At 41.5% G+C, this 14505-nt stretch overlaps 1 long non-coding RNA gene across 2 annotated transcripts in view; it reads right to left on the bottom strand.

Annotated features, from left to right (window-relative positions):
• The window catches only part of LOC140202729 (uncharacterized), a 91297-nt gene that overhangs the window by 21049 nt on the left and 55743 nt on the right, over positions 1-14505 (bottom strand). For both annotated transcript variants that reach the window (XR_011887177.1, XR_011887176.1), the window contains exon 4: positions 6812-6923. This is a non-coding gene — a long non-coding RNA (uncharacterized lncRNA). The remainder of the gene's footprint in view (positions 1-6811; positions 6924-14505) is intronic.

Genomic DNA, 14505 nt, shown 5'->3' with positions numbered 1-14505 from the left:
AAAATAATAACAATGTAGAATAAAATGTACGTTATAGAGAAAGTGCAGTGCAGATGAATATTAAAGCGCAAGATCATATTGAGATGGATTGTGATGTCAAGAGATCATCTTATTGTATTAGCTTCTTCTAAAATTATGACCGGTATAGATAGGGTAAATGCTTGCAGGTTTTTATCCCCCTCAGGTTGGTTGCGACTGGAACTAGAGACCATAGGTTTATATTGAAGGATGACATATTTAAGGGGAATGTGAAGGGAAACTTCTTCACTTGTAGAGAGGGGCGAGTGTGGAACAAGCTGCCAGCAGAAGTGGTAGATGTGAGTTCAGTTGTGACGCTTAAGAGAGATTTGGATGGGTAAATGGATAAGAGAGATATGGAGGGCAATGGACCGGGTACTGATAGATGGGATTAGGCCGAGAAACCAAGCTGGCACGGACTAAGTTGGCCAAAGGGCCAGTTTCCAAGCTGTACTACTCTATGACTTTATGACTCTGTTTGACTTTTCAATTGAATGAAAGTTACTCCATTACATGCATCTGAAGGAAATGCCTTCAATATTTCCCTTGTATCCAGTCCAAATCAACTAACTTCACAAATGCAAATTATGTCATCTCATTGCTGCTTTTGAGATCCTCCTCTGCTGTTCCATGTAAATTGTTACTGGTGATTTTTATTCCCACTATTAGGTATTAATAAACACCAAAGAATGACAGCTGCTGATTTCTTAGCTACTTGGCGTATGAGCTGTGAAGGTGTGGAACACCATGAAGTATAGTCATTGCACTGCCAACACTGGCTGTTTTACCCACCCCTCCAGACTTCAATCACACCAGGAGCTGTGCTGAATCAGTTACACTAGTTACACTTTGTTCAAGTGCTGCAGAGGAAAGCACATTGCCCAGGGCTGGGCTGGGTCTGTGCTTGAGTAGGAGAGAAGGTAAGCATGAGTTCAGTCATCAGAGTATTGCCAATTAATTATTATAACCATTCAACCCATTGACTCCATACTAGTTCCAAATGATCATTCCCTATTTCTCCATTTCCCCATTCCTATATCTCTCTGGCCCTGCAATTCATTCTGTCTCAAATGCCCATTGACAATTGACTCTTTTTCCAACTACCTGCACTGGGGAGTAATTTACAGTGGATTTCAAACCACATATCATTGACATGTGGGAGATAATTAAATCATCTGGGGAAACCCACGTGGTCCCAGATTGAATATGCAAATTCCAGGAAGACAGCATCCTCGATCACCAGAGCTTTTAGGCGGCAGCACTAACTACTGACCCAAGAGTGCAGATGCTGGCACCTGGAGCAAATGGCTGGAGGAACTCCGCAGGTCAGGCAGCATCTATAGAGGAAAATAATTTGGTGTTTCAAGTAAAGACCTTACATCTGAACTGGGTCTCAATACTTAAAGCCACTGCCCACTTCCCTCTGCAGATGCTGCCTGACCTGAAGAAGATTTTTTTCCACTAATGACTACACTACTCGAACATACACTTTCAATGTAATGCTACTGAAATAAATGAAACCACCCAATCAATTAATTTACTCTTCAAAGGGCCAGGATTCTCAATGATAAGTTTGGTTCAAGTGTTTCTCCAGGTTCTGTTGTACTACCTGCTGATTACACAAGAGGGTGTTATGAGGAACCGCTCTGACTTTAAAGCCAATCATGCTAGCAAGATTTGTCTTTAGTTTTTAAAAGTGAACAACTGCAGATCATAAACATAAGAGATTCTGAAGCTGCCGGAAATCCAGAGCACACACACAAAATGCTGCAAGGACTCAGCAACTCAGGCAGCATCTATGGAGAAGAATAAACAGTCGATGTTTCTGGCCAAATCCCTTCAGTAGGACTGGCGGACTGCAGATGGCAGGAATTTGAAATATCAGAAAAAATAATGGAGTCAATGTTTCAGATAACTCATCATCCATTAAAACAGGAAAGCTAAGAAAGCAAGTGTGCTTTAAGTTGCAAATAAATGGCAGGAGCGGTAATGTAAGTCTATTAATTTAAGAGGTGCAAACATTGTTGCTGTTGTCTAAAAGAAAGTAATAAATGCCCATCGTTCACAACTGATCTGTATGGAAGAGATCAAAATAATAGTAAATAAATGAGAGTTGGATTGAGAAAATAAAAGACCAAACAACGCTGGAGTTATGAGATCTGTTTTACTATTGTTGCTGAAATGCAACAGTTTTGTGAAGATTGTTGAAACAAGAGCAACTTGCATTAACTCTGTTAAGATAGTGTGAGGTCAAGAATCAAAGCATGATGGTCAATTTAATCAAAACTATTGCTGACTTTAAATAAAGTACTGTGATAGGTATTCACTATCCAGGGCCAGGGGACTTTTCTTTTTTTCTTGCCAAACTCAGCTTTCTAACACAGCAGCTGAAATTTCTAGAGATCAAAGAGTTGCTGTGAGTAAGTTGAACTCCCAACCCATATTCTTTCCCATACAAGAGAACATCTGCTGATGCTGGAAATCAAAGTTATACACACAAAATGTTGGAGGAACTCAGCAGGCCAGGCAGCATCTACGGAAAAGAATAAACAGTCCATGTTTCGGGCCAAGACCCTTCAGTCCTCGGGTCCCGATGAATGGTCTCAGCCTGAAACATCGACTGTTTACTCTTTTCCATTGATGCTGTCAGGCCTGCTGAGTTCCTCCAGCATTTTGTGTGCATAACCCATATGTTGTTCAGCTACTTGCTGTAAATGGGAGCCAGCATTTAGTTCTTAATGTAAGTGACGAGCAATAACCAGTCTGAAGTTTAAAAGACGGCTTTGCAGACAAGCATCACCGCTCTATAGAACACAGGATGCTGCTCCACAGCATCTGGGCAGATTGCTTAAGAGACACTGTGTAAAACAATGGGATTATGTTACTTGGCTTGTTTGAAACTGGACAACACTGGCTAAGTTATTTAGTTCAAGGAAGCTCTCAGACCAGATTGATGCTATCACTTAGCACATTAAAGAGCTGATGTATTACTAGTTGGAAGTTTTGTGCGCTCAGTCAACTGACAGCATTAACTGTGCGAACCTACGAACTCTGTCTCCAGAAGATTTTAGACCATTTGTGTAAAAAGGTATCCAAAGAAATAACACATGCGTGTGAAGATACCTAAGTGGCAGAAAAAGTAGTATAAATGTAGAGAGCAGTCAGGCTTGTTAGGAATGGTGAAGAACAGCAAGAAGAACGAAAGAAATTCAGGGTGATGAGAATCCATTCCTCTGCCTTCGATTTCTGCAACAGATAATTTGTTTCTCTGCAACTCATTGGTTTGTCTTTTTAGCTATAGGATTATATCTCTGTTTTGGAAATCCTTTCTATTTTAGAAATCGTTTGTAATTTGTGTTGTAAGAATGTTGCCCATAGATTTAAACACGCATCACTAAGAATAAATGAACTGTGTTTAAACTACTTCGTTAACTGGAAGCATCTCCTCCTTGGAAAGAAGGAGTCGCCCATTGTTCAAATAATGGGTATTGGCAGGTAAACACACTATGAAGGATAAAGAGGGATGTGAACTGGTATTTGAAGAGTAGGTAGATACAATATAACCTCCCTTTAGTGAGATTACCAATAGCTATCTATATTAGATAGTGTTTAAGATCTTCTTTTGGAGTTTAGAACTTCCCGATCAGCAAGCCCAGTACCATCACAGCAGTAAAACAGAATTATGTCTAGAACTTGCAGGCAGCACACTGATAGATACTGTACTGTAATGCTTGGAACAGACAATCAGTAGTTTGGGACAGAACAAGAGACAGAAATGTACTGATGAGGCAGGGCCAAAACTGATTGAGATGAAGGGAACAAAATAGGTGTTGTACCATTCAAAATGCCATGTTACTGAAGTAAAGCATATTTACCATAGAATTCTAGACAATTGACAGTAAGATACCACATGGCTCATGACTTGATGCCTCTATGCTAAGATATGTTATGGGATGAGATTCTCAGGAGAACAGATTTCTCAAAGCCTTCTTAATGAAATACAACATCCTCTCTGACTCTGAGGCCCTACTCACTGAGCAGAGGGAGCATTCAGGATTGTACCTTGAAGCTTGAAGCCATGCATCGCTAGGATAGAGTCACCCTATGTGAGAAGCAGATGGAGAACCTCACCTCCTAGTTGGCCCACCTGCCCAACCCCTCAGCTGCCTTCTGGCCCACATTGGACTCACTTACTTCCTCCAACAGGAATTATCTGCAAAAAGAGCGCTATGAGACGAGTGGCTCACTGTAAGAATAAACAAGATTGATAAAGGGTGGCTGAATCTGCACAGGAGGATACCAACTGACAAATAAGTGAAAGACAGGGATATTTTTGAAAGGAAGATGGATCTTAGCTTTGGAACTGCATCATAGCAGGTAAGGTCAGAGTGGAAAAGTATATAGAGTACAGAGTTAGAGAGATTATATGATATAGGCACAGAATTAGGCCATTCGGCCCATCGAGTCTGCTCTGCCATTCAATTATGTCTGATTTATTTTCCCTCTCAACCTCATTCTCCTGCCTTCTCCCTGTAACATTCCTCACCCCCACTAATCAAGAATCAATTAATTTCCATTTCAAATATACCCAGTGACTTGATTTTCACAGTCTTCTGAGGCAAGGAATTCCACAGATTCACCACCGTCTAGCTAAAGAAATTCCTTCTCATGTCTATTCTAAAGGGGTGTCCTTGTATTCTGAGGCTATGCCCTCTGGTCCTAGACTCTCCCATTATAGGAAACATCCTCTCTATATCCACTCTATCTAGGCCTTTCAATACTTGGTTGATTTCAATAAGATCCCCCTCGTTCTTCTAAACTCCACCATGTGCAGGCCCAGAGCCATCAAACACTCCTCATATGTTAACACGGTCATTCCCGGATAATTCTCGGAAATCTCCTCTGAACCCTCTCTAATGCCAGCACATCCTTTATGGAACCTAAACCTGCTCACAATATTCCAAATGTGGTCTGACCAAATCTTCAGCATTGCATCCTTGCCTTTATATTCCAGTCTTCTCAAAATGAACGCTAAACAGGCACTACGCTCAACAGGACACAGCAAGAGGAAGAGACCTTCACATCAGTCATAGAACATAGAACATAGAATAGTACAGCACAGTACAGGCCCTTCGGCTCACAATGTTGTGCCGACCCTCAAACCCTGCCTCCCATATAAGCCCCCACCTTAAATTCCTCCATATACCTGTCTAGTAGCCTCTTAAACTTCACTACTGTATCTGCCTCCACCAGTGACTCAGGCAGTGCATTCCACGCACCAACCACTCTCTGAGTAAAAAAACTTCCTCTAATATCCCCCTTGAACTTCCCACCCCTTACCTTAAAGCCATGTCCTCTTGTATTGAGCAGTGGTGCCCTGGGGAAGAGGCGCTGGCTATCCACTCTATCTATTCCTCTTATTATCTTGTACACCTCTATCATGTCTCCTCGCATCCTCCTTCTCTCCAAAGAGTAAAGCCCCAGCTCCCTTAATCTCTGATCATAATGCATACTCTCTAAACCAGGCAGCATTCTGGTAAATCTCCTCTGTACCCTTTCCAATGCTTCCACGTCCTTCCTATGGTGAGGTGACCAGAACTGGACACAGTACTCCAAGTGTGGCCTGACCAGAGTTTTATAGAGCTGCATCATTACATCGCGACTCTTAAACTCTATCCCTCGACTTAAGAAAGGTAACACCCCATAAGCTTTCTTAACTACCCTATCCACCTGTGAGGCAACTTTCAGGGATCTGTGGACATGTACCCTGAGATCCCTCTGCTCCTCCACACTACCAAGTATCCTGCCATTTACTTTGTACTCTGCCTTGGAGTTTGTCCTTCCAAAGTGTACCACCTCACACTTCTCTGGGTTGAACTCCATCTGCCACTTCTCAGCCCACTCCTGCATCCTATCAATGTCTCCCTGCAATCTTTGACAATCCTCTACACTACCTACAACACCACCAACCTTTGGGTCGTCTGCAAACTTGCCAACCCACCCTTCTACCCCAACATCCAGGTCGTTAATAAAAATCACGAAAAGTAGAGGTCCCAGAACAGGTCCTTGTGGGACACCACTAGTCACACTCCTCCAATATGAATGTACTCCCTCCACCACCACCCTCTCCCTTCTGCAGGCAAGCCAATTCTGAATCCACCTGGCCAAACTTCCCTGGATCCCATGCCTTCTGACTTTCTGAATAAGCCTATCGTGTGGAACCTTGTCAAATGCCTTACTAAAATCCATATAGATCACACCCACTGCACTACCCTCATCTATATGCCTGGTCACCTCCTCAAAGAACTCTATCAGGCTTGTTAGACACAATCTGCCCTTCACAAAGCCATGCTGACTGTCCCTGATCAGACCATGATTCTCTAAATGCCTATAGATCCTATCTCTAAGAATCTTTTCCAACAGCTTTCCCACCACAGACGTAAGGCTCACTGGTCTATAATTACCCGAACTATCCCTACTACCTTTTTTGAACAAGGGGACAACATCCGCCTCCCTCTAATCCTCCGGTACCATTCCCGTGGATATACGGAGTGTGAGTCTTTGAGATTTCAAGGTCTGTTCTGTGTTCATTCTCTTTGTTTGGAATTGGTGCTCACTGCATGCAGTTCAATAATTATGTTGTCCTTATAACCAATATACAAACCCCTCAACTCCTGAACCAGCTTGGTTCACATGAAGTTCACTGACTTCAACATGGAAATGATTCCACAAGCTATGGACTCACTTTCAAGGACTCCACAATTCATGTTCTCAGTTTTATCTATGTACTGACCTTATTTTTGTTATTTGCAAAGTTGGTCTTCTTATGTACTTTGGTAGTTTGTCAGATGTTGGGCATAGTTTTTCATTGATTCGATTGTATTTCTTTGCTCTGCTGTGAATGCCTGCAAGGAAATGAATCATGGTGACATCTACATACTTTGATAATAAATTTTCCTTGATCTTTGAACTTTTGAACATGAACCAGCGCACATTGGATGCAGCAAATAACTAGTCTCTTTAGTTAACACAATCACAAATTGGTAAATCTTTCAACTGAAGAACATTTAATGCTTTGGATTTAGAAAGTGTCAGCTGAAAATTGGACACTGTACCTTAATATATCAGAGGAAAGGAGATGGGGAGGTGAGGAGTTGAAATGTTTGAATCCCTAACTTTCTTGAAAAAGGGTATCAAATCAGAATTATCTTCTTGTACCCAATCTGATGCTGGGACCAGACAGTAAAAATAACTTTACCACATTTAATAGAAAAATGAAGACTCGAGATTACAGATGCTGGAACCTGGAGCAATAAACAGTCTGCTAGAGGAAATCAGAGGATCAAGCTTGACCTGCTGAGTTCCCCAAGTAGAAAGTAGAACATTCCTCAATTCTTTCCAGTAAAATGGTTCATGTTCTAGCATTTATCTTCTTCTACATGTGACACTTTGTTTAGCCACTCATCTCCTGGAAGAAAATGATGGGGGAAGGTTCAGTGAACCATACACATTTTGGTCCTTTCATTATACATTGTAGAATCACTATATTTTCAATGCATCCTGAAATAGAAGAAATAAGACCTAACAAGTAAAAGCTGAGGACAAACATTTAACAATACTGGTGAAGCTTTGAAGTAGTGATAATCCTTCTGTTTTAGGTCATCAATTATGAGTCTCTGTGGAGCAGATTTGTAAAATTATGATTGATTGAAGTAAACAGCAACCCAGATGATTCATTGTTCAATTCAGTAAGAAAACATCATTATCAAAAGCATTGCTAAACAAGATTAAAAAGATTATCATCATCATTATGTGTTGTATCGTATGATAGAGGCAACCATTGTTTTACGACTATGATTGTTCTTGGCAAATTTTTCTACAAAAGTGGCTTGCTATTGTCTTCTCCTGGGCAATATCTTTATAAGACTGGTGACCTCTGCTATTATCAATACTCTTCAGAGATTGTCTGCCTGGTGTGAGTGGTCACATAACCAGGACTTGTGGTATGCACCAGCTGCTCACATGACCATCCACCACCTGCTCTTATAGCTTCACATAACCCTGATCGGGGGGGGCGGGGCTAAGCAAGTGCTACACCTTGCCCAAGGGTGACCTGCAGTCTAGCGGAGGGAAGGATCGCCTTACGCATCCATTGGTAAGAGGCGTACCTCTATCCCACCACTAACGAAAGATCAGGGTGAGAGAAAAATAGTGCCTGAATTTTTGATGTTGATCCGTTTGTAAAGAAAGTGTTATGAGAAAGCTGAGTCCACACGAACAAGTTTCCAAAAAGGCTAAGCACTTCAGCATGGTGCAGCATTATAGCATTCAGAGTAGAAAAAGACACCAGCTTCAGTTCCAAAACACAAAGATTTTGCAGATACTGGAAATCTTGAGCAATACACACAAAGTGCTGGAGGAACTCAGCAGGTCAGGTCAGGCAGCATATACAGAGGGAAATGATGAAGGATCTCGGACTGAAATGTTGCTGTTTATTTCCCTCCATATATGCTACTTGACCTGCTGAGTTCCTCCAGCATTTTGTGTGTGTAGCTTCAGTTCAAGATTGAAGTTTAGTTACCATATGTACATTGAAACATATAGTGTTCTTTCTGTTAACAACCAACACACCCAAGAGTGTGGCTCAGGGCAGCCCACAAGTGTCACCACGCATTCCTGACCAATCCTGATGTGGATTCCTGATACAGGCAGTGAGCTGATCTTACAATATCAGAGCTTCAGTTGCCATAACTGCCCTTCACATGTCTGAACTTGGAAGAGAATAGTAGGAGCCTTCTTAGTAAGAAACAGGAGAATGATTTGGATATTCAGTCTCTGAGGCAGCTCTACCATTCAACTAGATCCATTCTTGACCTCAATGTCAGTTCAGGCAGCACAGTGGCCCTGGTAGAGCTGCTGTCTCACAGTGTCAGAGACCCAGGTTCAACACTGGCCCTCGGTGTGTTGTCTACATTGAGTTTGCAAGTTCTCCCTTTGGCAACATGAAAAGCTACTTTCCATGCTGTTCGAGTCTGTGACTTTCCACTCTCTCCCCATACTGATTGATTGATTCCTTTATAATTCAAATAATGTCAATACTTTGAATGCATGCAACCACTCAGTCTCCACCATTCTTTGGAATAGACAATCTATTTTCATAAGCACAAATGCATGCGTGCGGAGAGGCAACAAAAAAGTTACTTGCATCACAAACACATAGCACCAGAAAAGTAGTATTCACAAGAAAAGCATAAGTTAAGCATAAATTCAGCCAATATTTACAAGAAACACAATTAGAATTTTTAAAAGTCTATTTTAGTGCAAAGTCATTGAAGTGGTCATAATATTGCTAAACTGTAGTGATCAAGGTTGTGCTGGTTGGTTCAAGAACCAAATGGTTGAAGGGAAATAACTGTTCTTGAACCTAGTGGTGTTGGACTTCAGGCTTCTATACCTCCTGCCCATTGGTAGCTGCAAGGTAGGGACCTTTGGTGGATATTGCCTTCTTGAAGCAGCACCTCCTGTAGATATTATTGATGCAGGGAAGAGATGTACTTGTGATGTATTGGGCAGAGTTCACTACTCTGTCCATTTCACTTTTGTATGTTTCTCTGAATTTCCAGCATCTGCACAATCTCTTGTGTCCACTACTCTCTCCAGCTTCTTGTGTTCTGTGCTTATGAATTGCTATGCTAGACCATGATGATCAAGAGATCAAGTTCTAGGTCAAGATTCCATCACCTTCTGTATTACATGCCTCTGCTGTGTAGCGAGCCTTTGTGATTCATGAACTGGGACTCATAGATCCTTTTGTAATGCAATACTTTATTATTTAAATAATATTTTGCTTTTTCATTCTTTCTTCCGAAATGGATAACCTCACATTTTCCCACATGATAATCCAGGCCAAACTCTTGCCCATATACTCAACCAACTCACAGCCCTGCTCTGTGCTCACTGTCTGAAAAGGAAATGGACAAAGACAGGACTGTGATTTTGGATCATTTGGGATGCTCTCCATATTAAAAACATCTGCTTGTTCTTGTAGATGGACCTGCTTGAGAGATTTCTCCATTAATGTGATTTTAAATGGCCACCACATATGCCACATGTTATATTCATGAGAGAAAAATGCAGAGGAAGAGGCAAAAATAAATAAATTGTAAAATGAGTGAGTTGTGGATGTGCTGTGTTGGTGCAAAAAGGATAGTGACACTTGCCAGCTGCCTGCAGCATAGAGGGTAGCAGACACCAACAGAATCAACAAACTCATTCGTAAGGCCAGTGATGTTGTGGGGATGGAACTGGACTCTCTGACGGTGGTGACTGAAAAGAGGATGCTGTCCAAGTTGCATGCCATCTTGGACAATGTCTCCCATCCACTACATAATGTACTGGTTGGGCACAGGAGTACATTCAGCCAGAGACTCATTCCACCGAGATGCAACACAGAGTATCATAGGAAGTCATTCCTGCCTGTGGCCATCAAACTTTACAACTCCTCCCATGGAGGGTCAGACACCCTGAGCCAGTAGGCTGGTGCTGGACTTATTTCCTGGCATAATTTACATATTACTATTTAACTATTTATGGTTTTATTACTATTTATTATTTATGGTGCAACTGTAACGAAAACCAATTTCCCCCGGGATCAATAAAGTATGACTATGACTATTCTCGGACTGTGTTGGTTGCTGACGCACACAATGCATTTCACTGTATGTTTTGATATACATATGGCAAACAAAGCTAATCTTTATCTTATCTTAATAATGTAAAGCTAAAGCAGGGATACATACTCAGCAGGTCAGGTAGCGTGAAGGTAGCGTCAGGTAGAGAGAAAAGTGAAACAAAGACTATTGATAGAATAATTAACCTTGTCGGAGAAGGTGAGTGGAATTTCCCAGTATTCTAGAGATGGTGCTTTTCTCAACTATTGGGAAGAAAGGCAGGTTTATGGAACCTTTCTCCAACAGATAACGTTTGCGATTTTCAGTGCATGAAATGGCTGTGATACCTGCCCAAATCTGAACCCAGTAACTGCATTTCACCATTAACTAGTGTGCTGAACTCTTGTTGCATTTTACAGTAACTCTGGACCCGAAGTACTGCATACTGTTTTATTGTGCAATGCAACAATTCAAGAAATTTGATGAAAAGGTTTTTGAAATAGTGTGGGGAAGTTTTATATCTAGTGGCACAATTTCAGTGCATCCATTCATGCTTTATTGTACAGCAGTGGTACATAGTCATTAAATGTACACTTCCCATGGCAGCTAAATGCCAGCAGCCGACAGAGTGCTGCCTATGAAGGGAGCAAAGGACAATACCCCTTCATTCGTTCAATGGGATATGCAGGTCAAGATACACACTCATCATATCTAGGTCTTCCAATATTCGTTAGGTTTCAATGTGACCCCCCCCACCATTCTGCTAAACTCCAGTGAACGCAGGCTAAAGTTGAGAAACGCTACTCATATGTTAACCCTTTCATTCCCAGGATCATGTATGTGAATATCCTCTGCACCCTCTTCATTGCCAACACATCTTTTCTTAGATAACAGACCCAAAGTAACTGACAGTTTTCCAAGTGTGGTCTGATAAACACCTTATAAACCATAGCATTACTTCCTTAATTTTATATTCTACTCCTCTCAAAATGAATGCTAACACTGCATTTGCCTTCCTTGCAACCAACCTAACATACTGCATCTGTGTGGTATCTCAGTGGTACAGCAGCTGATAGGAAAGCACTTCAGCGGGTCGTCTCTAGCGCACGGAAGATCATCGGGACACAGCTCCCAGCCCTGGAGGACACCTACAGCTCTCGCTACCTAAGGAAAGCTACAAGCATCTGTAAGGACAATACACACCCATGCAATCATCTGTTTGAACTTCTTCCATCTGGCAGACATTATAAAATTTTCTATGCCCGCACTTCCAGACTGAAAAATAGCTTCTCCCCCAGAGCAATAATTGCTCTGAACCAATCGATCAAGCATCATCCATAAATTTGTTATATTGCTACTTTAATACTGGTTTTATGGCCGTCATGCATCTGAGTTGCGCTTTTGTACTGCTGGACATTGCTTGTACTGGCTGGTTACTTGATTTCTTTATTGTTTATTTATTTCATTTGTTGTTTTATAGCATTGAGTATGAGAATTGCAAACTCATTTTTGCTGTATTGGTGCATGACAACTGTACTATGCAATGACAATAAAGATATTTCATTTCATTCCAAGTTAACCTCAAAAATTTCCTCAAAGAATTCCAACAGATTTGTCTGGCAAGATTTTCCCTAAAGGAAACCATGCTGACTTTGGCCTACCTCATCATATGCCTCCAAGTACCCCGAAACCTCACCCTTAATAATGGAGTCCAACATCTTTCCAACCACTGATAAGGAGAATAAAGGTGGCAAGTAAACAGGATGCAGAACACACAACAAACAGGATGCAGAGTTTTGGATAAACTCAAGTTTATAAAGAATTCAAATGCTGGAAGCTGGTCAGAGAGGATTGTGAGTGGTGACGGGTTCAACATAGGTAACTTGGCATAAGGCTGGCAATGGCAAGGCAATATAGGTGGAAATAGATCTTGGAAATGCAGAGAATTAAGATGGAGCTGATGAGTGTCTAACAGTTATACCATGGCACTATGCAATAAAGTGTTACCCATGTTGCAAGAGTGATATCAAAATATTCAAGTTATAGGTGCTAGGATTCTGCAATCCAATGATAAATTCCTAGCCTTTCACGTGATTGTGCATAATGCCAACTGTCACTTCTTCTAGGTGGCAGGGAAGTAACAGAATAGGTGAAAATGTTTGTGTAAATTTCACGCTGATTCTTCAATGTTGCAAAAACAGAAGAGCTGGTTGTGGACTACAGGAGGAAGGGAGACAGGCTAACCCCTATTGACATCATTGGATCTGGGGCTGAGAGGGTGAACAGCTTTAAGTTCATCAGCACACACATCACCAAGGATATCACAAGGTCTGTACATACCAGCTGTGTGATGAAAAAGGCACAACAGCGCCTCTTTCACTTCAGACAGTTGAAGAAGTTTGGTAGGGGCTCCCAAACCCTAAAAACTTTCTGCAGAGGCACAATTGAGAGCATCCTGACTGGCTGCATCACGGCCTGGTATGGGAACTGTACTTCCCTCAGTCGCAGGACTCTGCAGAGAGTGGTGTGGACAGCCCAGTGCATCTGTAGATGTGAACTTCCCATGATTCAGGACATTTACAAAGACAGGTGTGTAAAAAGGGCCCGAAGGATCATTGGGGACCCGAGTCACCCGAACCACAAACTGTTCCAGCTGCTACCATCCGGGAAACGGTACTGCAGCATAAAAGCCAGGACCAACAGGCTCCGGGACAGCTTCTTCTACCAGGCCATCAGACTGATTAATTCATGCTGATACAATTCTATTTCTATATTATATTAACTATCCTGTTGTACATGCTATTTATTATAAATTACTATAAATTGCACATTGTACATTTAAACGGAGATGTAACGTAAAGATTTTTACTCATGTATATGAAGAATGTAAGAAATAAAGTCAGTTCAATTCAATTCAATTCACACAGAGTAAATGAGTAGATAGGAAGACCTGCATTTCTACAGCACTTTTGCTTCGATCTTGGCCAAGGAATCAGCAAGAATTTATAAAAGGGAATTGTGCTTTCCAAATCTGTTAAAAGGTTTTTGATGTTGCATCTGGCAGAATAGTTAAGGCTGGTGTGGTATATATTGGTTTTCTGAAGACCTTGAATAAGGTGTCACACAAGATTAGGAACAAAATGAGAGTACATGGAATTAGGGCAATGTACTAGCGAATAGGTAAAGAACAGTAAGGTTTTTCTTTGTTTCATGGCAGTCTGTAGGGAAGACAAATCTTATATGTATACTGCACACATGCTTTGATAATAAATATACTTTTATTCGCTGAATATTTAAAGCACAGGCTGATAGATTCTTGATTAGTAAGGGCATCAAAGATTATAGGCAGGAGGCAGAAGATCAGGGTTGAGAGGGGTAATAAGTCAACCACATGGAATAGTGGAGCAGATGCAATGGTCCGAATGATTTAACTCTGCTCCTATGTCTTATTGTCTTTCAATGGGAACCATTAGGGGTGAAGTGAAGGGCAGATGGAAACAGAAGCAGATGGAGGAGATAAGCGGGAGTTATAAGGTGAAATGTGCAGGATGGAGCCAAGAGGGGGAGCAGGACAGGAACATGAGAAAGGATGGTCAGGTCAGAGTGGAAATGCAAAGAGGAATTGAAATGGAAGAAATAAATAGAGTGGGCTTGGAGAGGATGTTTCCAATATTGTAGTAGGAAAATCTAGGATCAGAATAGAAGGACATTCCTTCAGGATAGAGATGAGGAGGAATTTCTTTAGCCAGAGGTTGGTGAATCTGTGAGATTCATTGGCATGGACATCTGTGGAGGTCAAGTCACTTGGAAGTTGACA

Source organism: Mobula birostris, chromosome 9 (assembly GCF_030028105.1).
Source record: "Mobula birostris isolate sMobBir1 chromosome 9, sMobBir1.hap1, whole genome shotgun sequence".
Classification (NCBI taxonomy): Eukaryota; Metazoa; Chordata; class Chondrichthyes; order Myliobatiformes; family Myliobatidae; genus Mobula; species Mobula birostris.
This window is presented reverse-complemented; position numbering and strand designations above follow the sequence as displayed.